Below are 23,581 nucleotides of genomic sequence, written 5' to 3'. Positions count from 1 at the left end.
CCTGATAGCAGAGCCCAAATACAAGGGTGGGTCAGGCCAGGTGGAGACATCCAATCACTATCTCCCTAAAGAATGTGGGCCTTGGGACGCCTGGGTGGCTCAGTTGGTTTAGCAGCTGCCTTCGGCTCGGGTCATGATCCCGGAGTCCTGGGATTGAGTCCCACATCGGGCTCCTTGCTCAGCGGGGAGCCTGCTTCTCCCTCTGCCTCTGCCTGCCATTCTGTCTGCCTGTGCTTGCTCTCCCTCTCTCTCTCTCTCTGATAAATAAATAAAATCTTAAAAAAAAAAAAAAGAATGTGGACCCCGCCTTTCAGGTGCCAATTCTGACCTAGGTGATAGGCTAGCTCAAATAGCTACTATGGGATGAATTGTAACTCAATTGGCCACCCGTGTGTGACCTAGCATGACTGTGAAGCTTTCTCTGTTGCAATCTCATTGGCCACCTCAAAGGCCAGGCTCAACCACATGGCCTTTGCTCTATAAAAGTTAGTCTGGGGGCGCCTGGGTGGCTCAGTGGATTAAGCCGCTGCCTTCAGCTCAGGTCATGATCTCAGGGTCCTGGGATTGAGTCCCGCATCGGGCTCTCTGCTCAGCAGGGAGCCTACTTTCTCCTCTCTCTCTCTCTCTGCCTGCCTCTCTGTCTACTTGTGATCTCTCTCTGTCAAATAAATAAATAAAATCTTTAAAAAAAAAAAAAAAGTTAGTCTGTAAGGCTGGGAGTCATCGCTATCGCTATAAGAGGCAGCCCCGAACGGTCGGTTTGATTCTTGATGCTTGGTGCGAAATAAAGCTTTGCTTGACCTTCGTTTTGTATGAGTCTCACTCCTTTGATCACAGACCCTATCAGAATGCATTCTTTATGGTGTCACCCAGACATGGAACACTGTCCTTGTCTTTGATTTGAATTGATTTCACTTTTTCCTTCACTATTGCAAGGGGGAAAAAAAGCACCCAAAGCCTTGATGTGTGTAACAGATTTTTGCACTTTGCAAAACATCTGCAGAGATGGAGAAAATTAACAGTAATCTACCTAAAATTACATAGTGGGTATACTGACTCTCATTGTCATTTCAACTATTTCCCTTCCTCTTCCTCTCTCTCTTCCAGTGTCCAATTTCTGATATATTTTAGAGTAAATAAATTTCAATCCCCTTCTTTTTTGTGTCTCCTCTGTCACTACCATGCTTATACATCTTACCTGCACCCCAGGCATTACTATGATATTTTTCTAAGCCAAAACTATTTTCTCCATGAAAGGAATCAAGCTACTTAAAAAGAAAAATTCTTAACAATTATTGGGAGTACAATGACTCATAAGCAATACCCTGACTCAGAAATGAACATAAAGTGATATGTTGAAACAAATGCCTAAAATTGACCCTGGCCTCACCTTGCCACAAGGGATCACCTGATGAATGAGTTTTGAAAGGCAGAGAGCTAAGTGCTATTCAAGCATATCTCATAGACAGAATCACACCCACAAGGATGGGTGGGGTGTCATGGCATTGGGGTAGATGCTACATATGTTTTTCAGTCAGTTTTCTCAAATAGAGCCATAACAGTATTTGGAAACAAATACACATTGTGTGAAAATATTGTTTGGCTCATCTGAGTGTGGGAGTTCTGCCCACAAGCAGACAATGCTTTTAACTGGAAGAAGGACATTAACAGAGTGTTCATCAGGACATAGCTGAACACTGCACAAGGACATCTGCTATAGGCTTGGTTTTTAGTGCTCCAAGGGCCCTGGACACAGGTTTGAATTATTAGTTCTTTTGCCAAATAACCCCCGTAAATCTATGCTCCCATGGTGAAGCAGAAGAATGTGCTATTTCTTGGCTATACAAGCAGAGATGGTCTATGATTAGCACCTGGTTTTTCTTGGCTGTCAATCAGTTGGTGGACGAGCACTGAAACAGGTTTAGTAGCTAATAAAGCATACCTGTCTGAAAGCTAAAGCTTAGTTTTGTAAGGGAGGCTAGCGCAAATTGTCCCTTTGTTAGCCTGCCCACTGGCTCTGGTTTGAAGGCCAGAAGATTTCTGCTAAGACAAAAATGTTACCTGGATATTTGGGTTCTGCAGCTGAGTTGAGGCAGGAGAAATTTTCACTTGATTGCTGTCGTTACTAAATGAGCAACCTTCCTAGTACACAGTAATCCCACAAATCCGTCTACAAGCCTGACAGTGTGCCTTCAGAGAAAGGTCTGGCTAAAATAGAATAAAAGAAGGCAGTTTGGTGGTGGTATGTCACCCCTGGCCAGGAAATACACCAGGGATAAGCCAAGAGAAGCACAGGGTTAGACATGCTTTGATTCACTGAATACCAGCTGAGACCTACTGTGAGCCTGGAACTGGAAAGCAAATGCAAGTGCACAGGGATCCAGAACTACCTGGGGACCAGGGCTGTGGGCATGGCAGCCCCAGCTCCTGTGATCTGTGCCAGCAAACAGCTTCCCAGGCCCAAATACAACCCACCGCCTGTTAGCATACCCCTTAAGCTAAGGATGATCTTCACACATTCAGATGGTTGAATAAATATCAAAAGAAGAATAGTATTTCATGACATACAAAAATTACATGTAATTCAAATTGCAGTGTCAAATAAAGTTTTATTGGAACACAACCACACACATTCATTTATATCCATCATGCTTCTGCATAACAGAATTGGGTAGTCAGGAAGGAGACATAAATGGCCTGCAGAGCCTAAAAGTGTTTACTTTCTAGCTCTTCATACAACGTATGTTGATTCCTGTGCTAAACTGCCTGCAGTAAACCAAGTTGTTACTTTTGCCCACAGCTGGTAAATATTCCCAAACTCTGAATCAGGTGCTGCCTGAGGGCTAGCAACCGGTGTAAGCAGCTTCATCAGGACTCCTCGGCAGCACCCGTGTGTTTGTGTGTTGGCATGCACTTTTCCTTTTTAGGTACTTCAAATGACAGGGAGAAAAGAAAGGGGAAGGGCTGATAGTGAAAAAAGAGTACTCAAACAAAATTAAATGATAAAGAGATTGAAGCTTTCAATCGAATCCACCTGCATAGATCCATGGACGGCTAATACAGCCCAGTGACACAGATGGTCCAGACCTGAAGGGGACTGGGGAGGTCCAAGGGCAGCCTGCAGAGATGAGAAGAATGATTGGCTGCCCTGAACTAAGCAAAGAAGGATACGCTTGCTGAGTCTGTTGGAGAAATGTCTTTTATTTGAATAAAATACACATTTTATTTTATTTGAGATTATTCCTTGTAAAACAGTAAAGATTTCAATTACTATAATTTCTCATTATTTGCTTTGCTATTTTGGTTAATCCCAAATTCTCTCAGCCATTTCAAACCTCACATTTTGTTTTTCTTCACCCTCTCTTGCTTCGTGGCTGCCTCCATGTTTGGTTGGCTTTGAAATGGTTATTTTAGAAGAATATAATGTCTTCTAATCCAAGAGAAAGAAAAAGAAAGTAAAATAATAGGTATCACTTAAGATATTATAAGGATTTGACAGAAGAGCAAAATGAAACGCTTCAGAATCAATCTGTTCAAATGGAATTCTTTCTGCCCAATAACTGCCTTCAGAGCACAGTTTTTCTTTTTTAAATCCTCTAAATGTTGAAAGAGACCTAGTAAGTCACTACTGCCATTTGGAAATGTCAGAAAGTCTCTCACTTGGTTTCCCTGATGCCTGTAACTTGAAACACCACACCACAAACCACAAATATGCATACACCTCCTGTATGCTACAAACACTCTGGGCGGGCACACACACACACACACCCTCAACAGGCAGCACACACACATACACATTTTGGGGTCCTATAAATAAAAACAATCCTCTCTGAGGCATTTGCTCTGCAGACAAAGAAACAGACACAGAATGCCTATCCAACATGACACACAAAAGGATTTGCACCGTCTGTAAGAAATTGGGCTTTTGGCTTCTCATTAAGATTGGTGAGGACATGTGTCTAAATCGTTTTCTAAAGACCTTCCTTTATTTTCTAACAGTATTAAATGCTTTTCTGGTAGGCTTTCAAGAAGAACACTGCACAGAAGTGTTCCAAGGAAAGGAGTAACATCAGGCTTAAAAAAGGAGAGAGGAAGGCCAGAGCCACATCTTGGGATGCCAGCCTCCAGAGAAGAGAGGGCACTTTTAAAGCCTGCCCTATCCCTTTTACCCACCCTTGTTCATCCAACTACAGACTCACTGAGGTCTAAAAAGAAATGAGGTATCTGCTAAGTGACCATGTCTCCTCAGAAGCTCCTGCTGACTAGCCATGCAACATACTCAACCAAACCCGGGTAGGAGAACCCCCATTGTACACCCATGCCCTTCCCATTTGGCAGTTGTAGGTGCCGCCCCCTGCCCTTCCCCGGCCAGTAAAAGCTGACAGACTCACTTCCCCTTCAGCTCTAAGGGACCTCTCACTTAAACTCTAAGTCCATCTGAACAAAGGCTGAGTGTGCCCTGCCTTGGAAATGCTATGGCCGTCCTGCCCTCAAACGCAGGACCCCATGTAGGCTGTTGACCAGGGCCTGGATCTCGGGTTCAGCAGCTCCAAAGATGAGCCAGATGTGAGGGCACAGGAGCACAAGGCCAGGAGGATGGGCAGTTCCAGCTGCCAGCAGGATGCAGGGGGCACAGGGACATGACCATTCAGTGCAGTACAGGCATGCTGCACTTGAGAAGGGGTTGATGCATGCACTTGAAAGAGCAACTTCCATATCTGAAAAGTAAAGAATACAGTACGGGAAGGACTGCAAAGTAAGCAGCAAGGACTGCAAAGAAAGTAAGAGTTCTTTGGAAACTATAAATCACCTGCAAATGTAGTCTTTCGCGCCCTTACACATGCTGTTTTCTCCTGTAACAAGTGTCTTCCATAATCTCTCTTTTATTGAAAGCCCCCTCGTGCAGTGGAATGTAAGCCCCATGAAGACAGCATTTTTTTTTTTTATTCATAACAGTGTTCTCAGTATCTATAACTGTGTTTGGTACTTGATAGGGGCTTAATAAGTACCCGTTGATAGAAAGAAATTAAGGCATTAAAATAAAAAGAATATGTCTCAGATGAAAAGAACAGATTCCAGGGAGGCTAAGTTTCCAGGCCTCCAAGTGATCTCAGCATGCTTTGGGAGGAACACATCTGACAGGTCCCGGAGGACCTAAGGATGCACTGGTTGTCAAGGTGACACCCCAGGCATGAGATGCTTTGGGCAGCTGACGTCTCCTGGGGGCAGAACAGCTGCACCATTAGCAAGAAAGCCTTCTTGAAAATCTCCTTGCAAAAGAAATACAGAACTGCTTTGATTTTTTGACCCCTTTGATATTGCAATAACTGCCTGATTTTTCCTGGTGCTTTAAAGATATGTAGTATGCAGGCTGAAAATCTAGCTGTGTTTTCTAGTCTGTTAAAAAAGCCTCAGATTTGGCCATTTGTAGGACACGCCCAACCTCCATTAGAATCAAGGCCTCCTTTCCATAAGCTGCCAGGCTTGCAATTCAACAGGTTCTATGCATAGCCTAGCCCCTGTGTTTACATAGTTCAGGAAAGCCCTGTGTGGCAGGTAGAACCTTGTTCCACTTGAACGGCCCTGGAGAAAACTAGCATTTGATGTCACACTTGAAATCCAGGTTTTATCTGTAAGACCGGAGCAGACAGGTCAATCACAGAGGGAAGTGCAGACAGGGCAGATATGTGCACTCCATCCCAAGAATGATTTCTTTCTGTTCTGTTCTACAAATCCATGAAGGGAACCAGGTGAGTATCTGGGGAGCTCTTCATGGAGAAAGGGGTAGGTATAGCATCAGGAGCCATCTTTGGTTCTATTGGCTTTCTTCTCCAAACTGTTTAATGACACATTTTGTTTCATTTTTCTTTTTCACCATTCATTCAGTATTGGCCAGGTAATTCTCAAAGTCAGGTGCTGACTTACAAAGGAGCCACTGGCTCTCTGTGGATTCCACTTGGCAGATGGGGATAGCAAGAGTGTGAGTCATTGCCAGGGATAATATTCTGCTTGGTTGCTGAGATCCAAGCAAATGGCTCCTTGGAGGCTTGAACCTCCCCTAATAATTAGGTGAAAAAATGTGTTTAATTTTTCAGGGGAGGGGAGGGGACCTCACTGGGCAACCTCAGCAGTAATACTTCAGACTTTCAGAGCATGAGTCAAGGTGCAGCCAAAACTCCCTCTTGCAGATTGAGTTCTCAGGGCAGTCACACCCACCCAATGGCAACTGCAATATGTGTTAAAAGTGTTCTGTGGGCAAAGCTGAGTGGGAAATGCAGAATCACACGGAACTCAGTAGGTTTCTTTCACACAAGACTTCCTGACACCATCAACATTCTCAAGTCACTGTGAGCTCTCAAAGAGGGATATTAACTCCCACAGGACCTCAACATGGTTGACTAGACCCCCCTATCATTCTAGAGTAACTATTGAAATGTGTTCTTTACTAAGGTCCTCAGAAGACTGGATCCAGGGCCACACCAGTGAATGAGATATTACAGTGGATCCAAGTGACCAGGCCTGTTGATTTTGATTTTTAATGTAATTGCTGGTGAAAGGACAGGAACATTGCTGGAGATAGGTGAGGTGACTATGATGTACAGGAAGAAGGATCTAGGAGAAATGAGAAACAGCAGAAGATAGCAGAAGGATGGTGGGGACCATGGGACAAGACCATGGGGGAACATCAGCATTGTGCACAGGCTTTGGAACCAGAACTGGGATATGACTTTGCCCCCCCCCCCCAAAACCATGGACACCCAGGCTGAGCTTGCAGTGGGTTGACAACCACTGATTGACATCAGTGATTGATACATGGTCGCACATGTCTCAAGAATAAAACTAATCATCAGCATCAGTCGCCTGAAACAATATTCAGGTGCAGACAAGAGAGGCAGAAGCTGGGAAGCTCTGAGAGCCCCCTGCACCCTCTGCTAGGAGCCTGGTGGAAAGGCAAGGGCACAACCAAGTTCTGAAGGGGATCAGCATCAAGGAAATAAATAAAAGGGTAGGCTCTGAAACTAGGGGACTGACAGAGGATGTCACCACAGGGAGGAGGTTGCTGAGGAAGGGCTCTGCTATCATTGGAGGAGATCCAAAAATCATCAAAAAGGTGTTTAACTGGCTGTCTGTCTAGAATAGTAGCAAGAGAATTCCTATACCTAGTGGTATGTCTACTGTGATAACTTAATATTTATTTTAATGAAATATTTTTATCCAAATTAAAACATGGGCTCATGGGGAAAAAGAAGAAGAAGAAGAGGAGGAGGAGGAAGAAGGAGAAGGAGGAAAAAAAAGTCAGATCTGTAGAATCACATATTCCAGTGACTAGAGGAAACAATTGTTAATATTTTGGGATAAGTCTTTCCATAATTTATTCTGCAAATGTTTAATTCTACTCAATATTACTTGAACCCTTTTCTTTTAAAAAACATTAAGATTTTTCTTTCCAGTAAGGACTTATTTTAAGAGTTGCTTATTAGTTCAATGCATACATGCAATGCCATTTCTGTTGGATGTCTGGGTCATGGGTCATTTCCAAATTTCCCCTACTCCCAACATAGTGGGCATCTTGGTTAACAATTCCTTGATCTCCACTTGATTGTCTCCTGGGGAAAAATTCTCAGAAGTGGTTTACTAGATCAATATATTTTGCCAAGTTGTCCAAAAAAGCTTGCAATTATCTGCTCTCTTAACAGTGGAGAATATTATAATTATTTGTAATCTCTGCCGATTTCATAAGATTGTAACAAGGCATTTCAGACTTGTTCTGTGAGATGTGCAAGGCAGATATCATTATTCTTTTCAGTAAAAGGAAAAACAAGAAGCCCAGAGAGGTCAATTGACTTCATCAACCACACAGCTCCAGAGCCTAAACCCATCCAAGCTTTATTCTTCCACTTGAACTTAGGACAATCCCAAGTTTTCTCAGGTTGGTTTTTTTGCATTTAGACTTTGGCTCTTTTAACATTGACACATACCACAAAACCTTCTTTGACTCTAAGGGGATCTCTATTCTTTTTTAACTCGTCTGCAGCTTCTTTGGTCCTTCCCTCCCTCCTTTCATGCCCCCCTTCACTTAGAATAATAAGTTGAAACTGGAAGGAATAATAAGTGGAGCTGAAATGTATTAAGTGCTTAATGTGTGTGAAGTATTATACCATGTACTACCTCTGTTTCCTATTTGGAGTGGATTTAAACACATTTTCTCACCTAATTATTAGATATTAATATTTTTTACAAAGTCTTCTTCCATCCTTACATCTTATCCATTTGATCTTTACCATAGCTCTCTTGAGAAGGAGTTCCTGCTGGGCTGAGGAGTGTGTGGGTTCCTGGCTCCACCTCATAGACCTTTGAGCCTGGAACAGGGAAGGAAACTCCATACAGCCCTTGTCTCTTTGTGGTTTTGGCCATAGGTATTTATGCTATATTTGGGGCCCTGTGAGAAACAGACTATTTCTGGTTAAGGCCTGTCCATGTCACTGGTACTCACTGAGAATTGAGTGTGCAAAATAAACACAAGACATGACCCCATCCCTTAAATATTTTCAGTCTTGTCTTGAAGCAAAATTTAACTCCACCTAAGCCTGGAGTAATAGTAGAGGTGTTACCTTATTAAGAACCAGGATGCAAGCATGCACAATAGATGTCCTACTTGGGCCAGTGAAGGGGAGGTGATGATGCCGACCTCTGTCAGAGAACATTCTGGTGGAGGCTCCCCCAGGGAGACCAGAAAGCCTGGCCAGTGCAGAAGAGCAACCTTTTTTTACTCAGGTCTGGCCAGAGTGCAGGGAGGCAGGAGGGCACAACAGCAAACCACACAGCAGGGAGAGGATATTTCTTATTTCGTTAGACTGGAAGTACAGAAAAAGAAGGTGAGGTGCTAAAGGCAAATTCAGAGTGGGGATGTAAGATTAAAATGCTGGTTTTGCTGCTTGCTGAGTGACTGGGGCATTTCCAGTTTCTCTGAGCCCCAATGTCTTCATTTGTAGAATGACAGGAATCGTTCCTGTCAAGGCTGCTCATAGACCACAGGCTTGAATGATGGAACCTTGAACAAGGTGGAAGTGTTTACAGTTATGGCCTGGCTGAATACAACCACAAGGCAACCATTTCAAAATATCCGTAGGCCCCGACTAACCAATGAGCTGCTTAGAACTAGGCATAGTTAACAAAAAAAGGAAAATTCCATACATCCCATACCTCCTCACCACCCTGCTTTAAATAGAGGCCCCGCCTACTGCCTAGTGGCAGACAGTCTCTCCTTTGCTGTCCTGCCCACTGCTCCCTTGTGGCGTCTTCAATAAACTTCTACTCCTTCGTTTGCCTCAGGCGAATTCTTTCACTGCTTGTGCAACCCCACCTTTGGGCCCCTCATCTGATCAGGGAGATACCACAATGCCCACATCACATCTGCAAAGTGTGAAGGGGAAGACATGAGCAGAAAGTATGTAGATGGATGAGGGGTAGGGGATGTGCTCAGCCCAAGATTGTTTTATTTCAATCTGTTAACCACACACCGGCAGGTGTAAGAAACCTCTAAGTTAGGCCTAAAGCAAATGTTTCAGAAACATGCACGCTCCACCTCCCCCTCCACGTCCAACAGGCCCAGGAAAGGCTGGGGCATCTCTGTGTCTCTGTCATCTTTGTGTCTCCCCGCTGTGGGAGCCCTATAAGCACCTAGTTCCAGGCAGGCCTAGGAGGCCTCTGATGAATGTCTCAGCCTCATACCAGGCAAGGGACATACTGGCACCAATCTCTGGGAATCCCAAAGTCCTGACCATTCATAAGGCTTAGCAAGCAAGGAGCATCCTGTCCAATATGAGATCTCACACATTCCTTCAGAGAATCATCAAGGCCAGAAGATGATCTAACTCCAACTACTTTGTCAATGGCGTTTTCCTTGCCAATTGCTCCACAAGAAACCCTCACTCTTTGCAGCTGGTACAGGAAGGTCAGAGATGCTAGCTGCCAGCAGCAACAACAACAAACTGCCTTCTACTTTGTTATGCTGGAATAGGGAGGAGTTCCATGAAGGGGCATGTGGCTGTTGGTGCTGCCTGCTCCCGTAGCAATCCCGATTTCGCCAGGCCAGCCTGCAATGTTTAGCTCTGTTCACTTTTGAAGATTTGAGAAACCTACCAGCCAGTTTTAACAATTTTGAAAGAACAGGTTATGTTTTGTTTTATTTTATTTTTTTAAAGATTTTATTTATTTATTTGACAGAGAGAGATCACAAATAGCTGGAGAGACAGGCGGGGAGAGAGAGAGAGAGAGAGAGAGAGAGAAGCAGGCTCCCTGCTGAGCAGAGAGCCTGATGCGGGACTCGATTCCAGGACCCTGAGATCATGACTGAGCCGAAGGCAGTGGCATAACCCACTGAGCCACCCAGGTGCCCCGGTTATGTTTTAAATACAGACTGACAGCTAATTTGTCTGGACTGCCCATCACATGCCCTTCCCACCCCACCTCAGACCATCTGCTGAAGTTCATGAATTACCTGTGGTGGTTTTCATGAGAGTTGTGTTATGAAAACTCTTATTCTTATTTGGAATTATTTCTTTCTTTTGGATAAAACTTTAAAAATTATAATTATGTCTAATGTTAATTAAGTCTGTTAGAGTTTTCTTCTTCCTAAAAACTCCTCTGGTAAGGTTTAAATGGAATCACGATGGCTATCTGGAAACTTTTATCAATGTTATCAGCTTTGATAACTAATTCAGAATATTTTTTAAGTTAAAACACATGTACGGGCTGTATGTTATTTGAATTATTTTGCTTAAACTATTCAAAACAACCTTGAAGTGAACTCTACCTACATGAACACTTATATAAATAGTCATTATACCTGAGTAAAAGAACGAAGAGATATATGAATGAGTGCTTTTGACTGAACTACAAAAAGTTTTATCTTCTGGCATATCACTCAGATCCCTAGGGGGATATTGCCTATAAATAACAAAGCACAGCTGTAGAAAGTCCATTTCTTCAGAATTTCAGTTGGGGAAGATAAAAAAAGTTCTGGAGACAGGTAGTGGTGACAGTTGTGTAATGATGGGAATGCAGTTCATGCTGCAGAAACTGCACACTTAAAAATGGTTAACGGGGTGTCTGGGTGGCTCAGTGGGTTAAAGCCTCTGCCTTTGGCTCAGGTCATGATCTCAGGGTCCAGGGATCGAGCCATGCATCGGACTCTCTGCTCCGCAGGGATCCTGGTTCCTCCTCTCTCTGCCTGCCTCTCTGCCTACTTGTGATCTCTGTCTGTCAAATAAATAAATAAAATATTTAAAAAAAAAAAAAAAGGTTAAGATGGCATATCTGTCAGGGTTCTCCAGAGAGACAAGACCAATAGGATGAATAATAGAGATAGACAAAGACTTATGATAAGGAATTGGCCCATGTCATTTTCGAGAATGACAAGTTCCAAGTTCTGCAAGGGTTAGCCAGCAAGTTGGATATGTCGGGGACTGCCTCCGGCCGGGAAAGTCCCCGCCATTACAAGATGGCGCTTGGCTCACTGCCAGCAAAATACGCTGCAAGTAAACAACGAACTTTCTGATGAAGCCCGCCTAAAGGAGGACATAGTCATTGGCTGTTTCAAATTTAATCAGCATAGTAACAAGACTCTCATTGGTTCTCCCCAGTGCTTGGCCCCTTATTGGTCACCCTGCTGCATATAAGCTAAGGAAGTTGACGAAATAAACGAGGAATGAAGCATTAACACCATACCAGGCTGGTTGTCGTTCTTGCCGGCCGAGGGTGACATGGAGACTCAGGAGCACACTGATGGTGTAAGTTTTAGCCTGGAAGCTGGCAGGTTCAAGACCTAAAAGAGCTCATGGTTCAGCTCAAGTTCAAAGACAGAAAAAGAACAACATCCTAGCCCATCACAGTCACACAGGAGTTCTTTCTTACTCAGTTTTTTTGTTCTGTTCAGACTTTCAATGGACTGGATGAGGCCACACTGGGGAGGGCCATCTGCTCTACTCAGTCCACCAGTTAAAATCCTATCCTCACCCAGAAACACCTGCACAGACACACCTATAATAATATTTGACTAAATATATGGATACCCGGGTGACTGGGTGGCTCAGTGGGTTAAAGCCTCTGCCTTCGGCTCAGGTCATGATGCCAAGGTCCTGTGATCAAACCCCACATCGGGCTCTCTGCTCTACAGGGAGCCTGCTTTCTCCTCTCTCTCTGCCTACTTAGGATCTCTTTCTGTCAAGTAAATAAATAAAAATCTTTAAAAATAAATAGATAGATAGATAAATAAATATATGGATACTCCTCTGGCCCAACCAAGTTAACACTATGTGTATTTTGTTATGTATATAACAGAATTTGTTTTATGTCATGTATGTTATGTATATTTTACCACAACTAAAAAAATAAATAAATAAATGAAGAAGAAAAATGTATTTACTTTCAGAACTCAATGCACTGAAGCCTGGAAATTTTTCATTTACTCCTAAATACGGAAAGCAAGATTTCTCAGTCTGCTCTAAACTTGGCAGCAATTCTCTGTCCCTGATTACCCTCAGTTGGATCCAATACAGGTTGTTGCTCTTCCACATGTAACGTTTTATTTGTGCAACCTTAAACTTGGGAAGACCAGCCAAACTCCCACCCTGTAGTGTCGCCCCCGTGTGGCATTTCTTGTATCATGTTGGTTTTTGCCAGTGAAATCTAAGTTAAGTACCCATATTTCAGCGTGGCCAACTGATGCTGCCAGGAACTCACAACCCACAGGGACTATCATCCTGGTTTCTCGGAGACACTCTGCTCCCCTCTACTTTCTGGTCTCCAGGGACACTCATGCTACAGAGCCAGGCAGCTGTACAGAGCTTCCCTGTTGAGCAGAACACACTTAAAGAAAGTGCAAGGTCAACACAGATCCACACAGGCTGATGGGCACTGTCTGTCACTCTTCTGACTTGAATGGCCTGAGACACTTTTTCTGTCTTTTACACTTTACATAAATAGAATCATGCAATAGGTGCTAGGGATTTATCCACTTGGCAAGTATCTTTAGAAGTCATGTATTCTCATGGCTCTGTACTATTTCATTGCATGACTATTTCACAACATATTTACCCATTCTACTGTTGATGGACATTTGGGGAATTTCTAGCAGGGGCACGTCTTAGAGAACATACACGTTGCCATACACAGTGCCACTTGCAATAGTGGTAAACCTCCCTTGGTGGTGGTGGTGGTGGTGGTGGTGTGCTGTTACTGTTGTTTAAACTAGCTCAGCATAGATTTTATTTGGATTATTCTCCATTTACTTTTGCTTTAGAGCTGTAATCTGATTTTATCTTTCTTGCTTTCCTGCCCTATTAAAAAGTAATGATGTGCACTGAAGCAACATTTTTACAAAGTATATTTCTAACTGTTCAATATTGTATCTAAATATAAGTTTTTGAAACATGGAAATCAAGTACTATATGAACAAATCCTAACAAACCATTTCCCCAGAGCATCTTGATCGTGAACCTCTTCTCAAATACTTGATGAGGTCATCCCAGAGATGTTGTCCTCCAAGCAGTGAATAAGTTTCAGTGGTCTTTCTGTGCTTCGCACTGACCACCTCTGATTAGCTGGCTTCAGTGGATGGCCATGGAGATGATAAGGACTGCTGGGAATCTGTCTAAATGGGTATGGGAATTCACCTAGTCACTTGGCTGGCTGCCAGGTAGGAAGGCTTAGAGCTAGGAGAAATGTTTCGCCTTCTTCCTTGAGCCTTATTATCCTCCACAGCAATGGAGGATTATGTGTCTGGGATTTTCATGTTTCTTGGCAGGGCACAGACATTCTCCCTGTGGTTTTAAAGAGCAGAGTAACCCCTTCTGCTGCCTCTTGTCTGGTTCTCCGCTTGAACAGTCCATGCCAGCTTATCCCTGGGTGCAGGGAGATGCTCTGGGTAGGCCCTGGGGTAAGGGGCTCTAAGATTCTTAGGATTGGCAGAGAGGCAGCACAAGCAAAGGGGTGACAAGCTGCCTTCTGCCTGAGCCCTGTCCAGGGTAGAAGCCCTAGTTAGCTCAGGCCCCTCAGCATGATCACAAACCCAGTGAGCTAATTCAGATGCACTCTTCTCCTCCCAGTCCTTCACAGACCCTCCTCGACCTTAGCCATCCTCACCCAGTGGGCTGACTAGACCTCCACTACTGCTACCTTTGTTACAAGATGTAGTACAACCTGACCAAGACAGCCTTCAATATGCTCAACACTGCATTGGCCCTGCACCCCATAACATCCTCCAGCACTTTCCACTCACCTTATCACTACAAACCCCACCCCCACCTCTCACCCTCCAACCCCCACCTTTTGTTTCCTTCAACTTGAGTTCAGTATCTCTTTTCAGGTAAGAGCAGGAATAAAATCTCAGACAGTTCAACTTTGGTGCATTTTGCATTGGCAGTTTCATAAGCTGTATGTCTTAAAGGAAATCCCCAAATGTCTCTCTCTCTTGTCATTTCATCAAAATGTCACCCCTGTTGGTCTGGAAGCTTCACAGTTTTGTACTGCATTTTATTAAATATAGGCCTTTGGCATCAATCTACCCATTTTTAACATCAGATAAAACCAAAACATTTAAGAATGGTGCTGGATAAAGGACAGGAATGGAGGACAGGAAGAAGGTCCCTTGAAGTATAAGCCAAGCTGCTGGATAACCTCCTGGTGGTGAGCCAGACATGTTGTGTGCATTCAGGCATGTAGATCAGAGGCAGTACCCCATTGCTGAGTCCCATGTTCCTGGGCAGGTCATTAGCATCTCTGGGCTCTGATAACTTTATCCGCAAATCAGACAGTGACTTAATGTAAATTTCCTGAAAAAACAGTAAATTGTGAAATCATAGACAGTTGTATCTGTTCAGATACACACACATACACATATACATACACACACGTCTGCTCTCAATCATTCTGCATGTTGCCTGTTTTGCCTGTTTAGGAAATAGTGACCATTGTCATCCACAGAGTGAAGAAGTTTTGTTTAAATACGTGGCGATTGCATTAGGGAAGAAAGATAGTGAGTAGGGAAAGGGTTAGGTTATAGGCAGAGAGTTAGGAGGGCCCTGACTAGGCTCCAGAACTATTCTTGACAGGTGAGACTCTGAGAAACAGAAGAACAAGAGAGAAGGGAACAAACCAGACCACATAACCCTGGATGTTAGGGGATGTTTTTATTGTTGTTATGGCAGCTACATTGTAACCGCAGAAAATGACCAGACCCCAAAGAAGAAGAAAGCTATTAAAGATGCTATCAATAGTCCTTCTCAAACCAAGATGGCATAAGAATCTCAAGACCACAAGCTTCCCAGTTAGTTCTCAATAAGAGACAGTCAATAAAAGCTCACAGTGGCATCCCATTCAGGACCCCTCTCATTCTAAAGAGCTTTCTTTCTGTTCTCACCTTCACTTGATAAACTATCATTTCACCCCTCTGTCTGTGAGATTCATTCTTCAACTCCACAAGACAAGAACGCCGTAACAATACTTTCCTTTCTTTGGGGATGGACAACCGAATGCCTCACATCTGGAGAGCATCTTGACTCCCCATCCACCTGTCTTTCTCTGAGCCCCAGTGACCATGCATACTTCCCATGTCATGACAAAAAAGCTTGATACCCCATTGGACTCACAGACACCCCATCACACTCTGCATCCCATGGTTCCCTGATTTGGTGAATGGCACTATCATCCCCTCAAAGTCTAAGGTCAAGTCTCCCAGTGCTCCTCAACACTTCTCTGCCCATTTCCAAACTCTTGCCATTTCTGTTTCAGAATATATCTCTGTTCCAACATCCTTCTCACTATCACCACTGCTCTGATCCGGTGCGATTCCATCAACAGCCTCTTAATCCATGCCACTCCTGCCCACAACAGGCACAATGTCATTCTGATTTACGAAGCCAGCTTGCCTTCTGTAACTGGCACTCTGGACTTGGTTCTCACCCACTGGCCACTGGGTACTACTTCCCCAGGCCAGACGGCTGGCCCCAGGTCTTCTTGCAGCTCCTCTTCCATCACATCTCTGGGATCGTTTCAGACCATCAGGGCTGAACCATATACTGTCACTTCCTTTCCCTTGTATGTTCTGCTTTCCTCAGCACACCTGTCCAGGTGACAGCACATGCCCAGCACCTGTGCACATTGTTTCCTCTTCACCTCCCTGTGACACCAAGCTCCATGAGGTCGGGAGTACTGACTACCTGCTCCTCACAGGAACCTCAGAATCTAGAATCATACCTGGCATAGAGCAAGCTCTGAATACTTTTTTTTAATGATTTAACAGATTTCCATTCTATTACGGGAAACAAAGACTTAAGGAAATATTACCATCCACCCCATGGTGGAAAGAAACAAAGCTAGTCTGCTCTGAGAAGCTCCTTTACCTCCAATCTAGATCAGCCCAGCCTGGGATTTTTCTTTCCTTGGATCCCCCAGCACCACTCACTCCTTCAAAATGACTTAAAAAATACCTCTGTGGCTCAAGAGATTTTCTCGACCCTGCAGATCCAAAATGAATAAGAAAAACTGTTCCTGGCCTCATGAATGAATCTCACAGTACCAGTACAAGGTAACCAAAAAAAAAAAAAAAAAAAAAAAAACCATAAAATGATATTATGAAGAGGCAAACAGAGCCTAAGGGTTGGGTGGGCTGAAAAGGCAGCCTGTAAGATGGGATTTTAAGTGTGGAAAGGGGGAGAAGGGGAGACCAGTGGGCAGCATCGCCACTATTTAGTTAGGGGTGACTGCGTTTGGGAATGCCTTGGAAGCAGGGAAAAGAGAGGGTTCCCCAGAGCAATAGATTTTACTAGCCACATGCACGTAACTGTGAGGTGTGTGGATATAGTTGTCCTAGTACCATTTTTTTAATATTTAATTTTATTTTTTCAGTGTTCCAAGATTCATTGTTTATGCACCACACCCAGTGCTCCATGCAATACATGCCCTCCTTAATACACACCACCATTTTTAATGGTATTGATATTTGCTAAAAATCAATAATTATAGATATATGGGTTTATTTCTAATTCTCAGATCTATCCCCTTGGTTTATATAACTATTCTATTCAAGTTAACACACTCTTTTTTTGATAGGTTTGTAATAAATTCTGAAGTCAGAAAATTTGAGTCCTCCTACTTTGTTCTTTTTCAAGATTGTGTTAGTTATTCTGGGCCTCTTGAAATTTCATATGAATTTCAGGATCAGATTTTCTATTTCTTAAAAAGGTCTATTGAAATTTTGATCACTATCTTAAATATATTAGGTCTTCAGATGTATGAAGACATTATCTTTCCATTTATTTGACGCTTCCTTCTTTCAGCAATGTTTTATCACTTTCAGGTATAACATTTTTATCATGCTGATTAAATTTATTCCTAGCTATTTTATTCTTTTGGATGCTATTGTAAATGAAATTGTTTTCTTGATTTCTTTTTCAGATTGTTCATTGCTAATGTATAAAAATATACCTAATTGTTGTGCATTGATTTTGCATTCTGCAATTTTGCCAAATTTATTTATGAGTGGTAACAGCTTTTTGTGGCTTCCTTAGTATGTTCTTTATGTACATTCATCTCAGCTGCACAGACAGTTTTACTTCTTCCTTTTCATTATGGACATTCTGGCTATCACTTTCAACACAAAGTTGAATGTAAGTGACAAAAGCAGGCATCCTTATCATCTTACTGATTTTAGTGGGAAAACTTACAGTCTTTGAGCATTGAACATGATGTTAGCTGTGGATTTTCATGAAGGTCTTTATCAGGTTTATTAGGAAGCTCGTTCTTTTTGTTTGTTTGTCTTTGTTTATTATTATTATTATTTTATAAACATATAATGTATTTTTATCCCCAGGGGTACAAGTCTGTGAATTGCCGGGTTTACAAACTTCACAGCACTCATCACAGCACACACACACCCCAATGTCCATAACCCCACCACACTCTCCTGAACCCCCGACCCCAACAACCTTCAGTTTGTTCTGTGAGATTAAGAGTCTCTTATGGTTTGTCTCCACCCCAATCCCATTTTGTTTCATTTATTCTTTTCCTACCCCCAAACCTATGTTGCCTTTCAACTTCCTCATATCAGGGATATGATATGATGGATGTCTTTCTCTGATTGACTTATTTCTCTAAGCACAATACCCTCTAGTTCCATCCACGTCATTGCAAATGGCAAGATTTCATTTCTTTTGATGGCTGCATAGTATTCCATTGTATATATATACCACTTCTTCTTTATCCATTCATCTGTTGATGGACATCTAGGTTATTTCCATAGTTTGGCTATTGTGGACATTGCTGTTATAAACAGTCAGGTGCACATGCCCCTTTGGATCACTACATTTGTGTCTTTAGAGTAAATGCCCAGTAGTGCAATTGCTGGGTCATAGGGCAGTTCTATTTTCAACTTTTGAGGAACCTCCATGCTGTTTTCCAGAGTGGTTTCACAGTTTGCACTCCCACCAAGAGTGTAGGAGGGTTCCTTTTTCTCTGCATCCTAACCAGCACCTGTCATTTCCTGATGTGTTAATTTTAGCCATTCTGACTGGTGTGAGGTGGTATCTCATTGTGGTTTTGATTTGTATTTCCCTGATGTCCAGGGATGTGGAGCACTTTTTCATGTGTCTGTTGACCATCTGAATGTCTTCTTTGCAGAAATATCTGTTTATGTCCTTTGCTCATTTCTTGATTGGATTACTGGTTCTTTGGGTGTTGAGTTTGATAAGTTATTTATAGATTTTGGATACTAGCCCTTTATCTGATATGTCGTTTGCAAATATGCTCTCCCATTCTGTCAGTCGTCTTTTGGTTCTGTTAACTATTTCCTTTGCTATGCAAAAGCTTCTGATCTTGATGAAGTCCCAATAGTTCATTTTTGTCCTTGCTTCCCTTGCCTCTGGCGATGTTCTTAGGAAAAATTTCTGTGGCTGAGGTCGAAGAGGTTTCTGCCAATGTTCTCCTCAATGATTTTGATGGATTCCTTTCTCACATTGAGGACTTTCATCCACTTTGGATCTATTTTTGTGTGTGGTGTAAGGAAATGGTCCAGTTTCATTCTTCTGCATGTGGCTGTCCAATTTTCCCAACACCATTTGTTGAAAAGTCTGTCTTTTTTCCATTGGACATCTTTCCTGCTTTGTTGAAGATTAGTTGACCATAGAGTTGAGGGCCAATTTCTGGACTCTCTATTCTGTTCCATTGATCGATGTTTGTCTCCCTCCCGAGAGGGCACTATTTTTGTGCCAGTACCATAGTGTCTTGATGAAGACAGCTTTGTAATAGAGCTTGAAGTCCAAAATTGTGATGCCACCAACTTTGGCTTTCTTTTTCAATATTCCTTTGGCTATTCAAGGTCTTTTCTGGTTCCATATAAATTTGAGGATTATTTATTCCATTTCTTTGAACAAAAATGGATGGGAGTTTGATAGGGAGTGCATTAAATGTGTAGATTGCTTTAGGTAGCAAAGACATTTTCACAATATTTGTTCTTCCAATCCATGAGCATTGAACATTTTTCCATTTCTTTGTATCTTTAGCAATTCCTTTCATGAGTACTTCATAGTTTTCTGAGTATAAATTCTTTGCCTCTTTACTTAGGTTTATTCCTAGGTATCATATAGTTTGGGTGGAATTGTAAATGGGATTAACTATTTAATTTCTCTTTCTTCTGTCTTGCTGTTGCTGTATAGAAATGCAACTGATTTCTGTGCATTGATTTTATATCCTGACACTTTACTGAATTCCTGTCTGAGTTCCAGCAGTTTTGGAGTGGTCTTTTCAGTTTTCCACATAAAATATCATATAATCTGCAAATAGTGAGAGTTTGACTGTTTCTGTGCCAATTCAGATGCCTCTTATTTCTTTTTATTGTCTGATTGCTGAGGCTAGGACTTCTACTACTATGTTAAATAGCAGTGGTGATAATGGACATCTCTGCCATGTTCCTGACCTTAGCAGAAAAGCTCTCAGTTTTTCTCCATTGAAAATGATATTTGAGGTGGGTTTTTCATAGATGGCTCTGATAATATTGAGGTATGTGCCCTCTATCCCTACACTTTGAAGAGTTGTTTTTTTTTTTTCAAAGCAAAATGGTATTTATTGAGTAGCTATTTTTATTTATTTATTTATTTATTTATTTATTTATTTATTTATTTTACATGTATTTTTATTCCCAGGGGTACAGGTCTGAGAATCGCCAGGTTTACAAACTTCACAGAACTCACCAAAGCACATACCCTCCCCAATGTCCATAACCCCACCCCCCTTCACCCAATCCCCCTCCCCCAGCAACCCTCAGTTTGTTTTGTAAGATTAAGAGTCACTTATGGTTTGTCTCCCTCCCAATCCCATCTTGTTAAATTGATTCTTCTCCTACCCACTTAAGCCCGCAAGTTGCATCACCACTTCCTCATATCAGGGAGATCATATGATAGTTGTCTTTCTCTGCTTATTTCGCTAAGCATGATACCCTCTAGTTCCATCCATGTTGTCGCAAATGGCAATATTTCTTTTTTTTGATGGCTGCATAGTATTCCATTGTGTATATATACCACTTCTTCTTTATCCATTCATCTGTTGATGGACATCTAGGTTCTTTCTGTAGTTTGGCTATTGTGGACATTGCTGCTATAAACATTTGGGTGCACATGCCCCTTTGGATCACTACGTTTGTATCTTTAGGGTAAATACCCAGTAGTGCAATTGCTGGGCCATAGGGCAGTTCTATTTTCAACATTTTGAGGAACCTCCATGCTGTTTTCCAGAGTGGCTGCACCAGCTTGCATTCCCACCAGCAGTGGAGGAGGGTTCCCCTTTCTCCGCATCCTCACCAGCATCTGTCATTTCCTGACTTGTTGATTTTAGCCATTCTGACTGGTGTGAGGTGATATCTCATTGTGGTTTTGATTTGTATTTCCCTGATGCCGAGTGATATGGAGCAATTTTTCATGTGTCTGTTGGCCATCTGGATGTCTTCTTTGCAGAAATGTCTGTTCATGTCCTCTGCCCATTTCTTGATTGGATTATTTGTTCTTTGGGTGTTGAGTTTGCTAAGTTCTTTATAGATTTTGGACACTAGCTCTTTATCTGATATGTCGTTTGCAAATATCTTCTCCCATTCTGTAAGTTGTCTTTTGATTTTGTTAACTGTTTCCTTTGCTGTGCAAAAGCTTTTGACCTTGATGAAATCCCAATAGTTCATTTTTGCCCTTGCTTCCCTTGCCTTTGGCGTTGTTCATAGGAAGATGTTGCTGCGGCGAGGTCGAAGAGGTTGCTGCCTGTGTTCTCCTCAAGGATTTTGATGGATTCCTTTCGCACATTGAGGTCCTTCATCCACTTTGAGTCTATTTTCATGTGTGGTGTAAGGAAATGGTCCAATTTCATTTTTCTGCATGTGGCTATCCAATTTTCCCAGCACCATTTATTGAAGAGGCTGTCTTTTTTCCATTGGACATTCTTTCCTGCTTTGTCGAAGATTAGTTGACTGTAGAGTTGAGGTCTATTTCTGGGCTCTCCATTCTGTTCTATTGATCTATGTGTCTGTTTCAGTGCCAGTACCATGCTGTCTTGATGATGACAGCTTTGTAATAAAGCTTGAAGTCCGGAATTGTGGTGCCACCAACTTTGGCTTTCTTTTTCAAAATCCCTTTGGCTATTCGAGGTCTTTTCTGGTTCCATATAAATTTTAGAATTATTTGTTCCATTTCTTTGAAAAAGATGGATGGTACTTTGATAGGAATTGCATTAAATGTGTAGATTGCTTTAGGTAGCATAGCCATTTTCACAATATTTATTCTTCCAATCCAGGAGCATGGAACATTTTTCCATTTCTTTGTGTCTTCCTCAATTTCTTTCTTGAGTACTTTATAGTACTTTATAGTTTTTACTTTCTATACTTTCATGAGTATAGATTCTGTGCCTCTTTGGTTAGGTTTATTCCTAGGTATCTTATAGTTTGGGGTGCAATTGTAAATGGGATTGACTCCTTAATTTCTCTTTCTTCTGTCTTGTTGGTGTAGAGAAATGCAACTGATTTCTGTGCATTGATTTTATATCCTGAATTCCTGTATAAGTAGTAGCAGTTTTGGAGTGGAGTCTTTTGGGTTTTCCACATATAGTGTCATATCATCTGCAAAGAGTGATAATTTGACTTCTTCTTTGCCGATTTGGATGCCTTTAATTTCCTTTTGTTGTAGGATTGCTGAGGCTAGGACCTCTAGTACTATGTTGAATAGCAGTGGCGATAATGGACATCTCTGCCGTGTTCCTGACCTTAGCAGAAAAGCTTTCAGTTTTTCTCCATTGAGAATGATATTTGCGGTGGGTTTTTCATAGATGGCTTTGATGATATTGTCGTATGTGCCCTCTATCCCTACACTTTGAAGAGTTTTGATCAGGAAGGGATGCTGTACTTTGTGAAATGCCTTTTCAGCATCTATTGAGAGTATCATATGGTTCTTGTTCTTTCTTTTATTGATGTGTTGTATCACATTGACTGATTTGCGGATGTTGAACCAACCTTACAGCCCTGGAATAAATCCCACTTGGTGGTGATGAATAATCCTTTTAATGTACTGTTGAATCCTATTGGCTAGTATTTTGTTGAGTATTTTCACATCTGTGTTCATCAAGGATATTGGTCTATAGCTCTCTTTTTTGATGGGATCCTTGTCTGGTTTTGGGATCAAGGTGATGCTGGCCTCATAAAATGAGTTTGGAAGTTTTCCTTCCATTTCTATTTTTTGGAACAGTGTCAGGAGAATAGAAATTAGTTCTTCTTTAAATGTTTGGTAGAATTCCCCCGGGAAGCCATCTGGCCCTGGGCTTTTGTTTGTTTGGAGATTTTTAATGACTGTTTCAATCTCCTTACTGGTTATGGGTCCGTTCAGGCTTTCTATTTCTTCCTGGTTCAGTTGTGGTAGTTTATATGTTTCTAGGTATGCATCCATTTCTTCCAGATTGTCAAATTTGTTGGCGTAGAGTTGCTCATAGTATGTTCTTATAATAGTTCATATTTATTTGGTGTTGGTTGGGATCTCTCCTCTTTCATTCATGATTTTATTTATTTGGGTCCTTTCTCTTTTCTTTTTGATAAGTCTGGCCAAGGGTTTAACAATTTTATTAATTCTTTCAAAGAACCAGCTTCTAGTTTCGTTTATTTGCTCTATTGTCTTTTTGGTTTCTATTTCATTGATTTCTGCTCTGATCTTTATGATTTCTCTTCTTCTGCTGGGCTTAAGGTTTCTTTCTTGTTCTTTATCCAGCTCCTTTAGGTGTAGGGTTAGGTTGTGTACCTGAGACCTTCTTGTTTCTTTAGTAAGGCTTGTACCGCTATATATTTTCCTCTCAGTACGGCCTTTGTTGTGTCCCACAGATTTTTGAACTGTTGTATTTTCATTATCATTTGTTTCCATGATTTTTTTCAATTCTCCTTTAATTTCCTGGTTGACCCATTCATTCTTTAGAAGGATGCTGTTTAGTCTCCATGTATTTGGGTTCTTTCCAAACTTCCTCTTGTGGTTGATTTCTAGCTCCAGAGCATTGTGGTCTGAAAATATGC

Source organism: Mustela nivalis (assembly GCF_964662115.1).
Source record: "Mustela nivalis genome assembly, chromosome: 6".
NCBI classification, from domain to species: domain Eukaryota; kingdom Metazoa; phylum Chordata; class Mammalia; order Carnivora; family Mustelidae; genus Mustela; species Mustela nivalis.
This window is presented reverse-complemented; position numbering follows the sequence as displayed.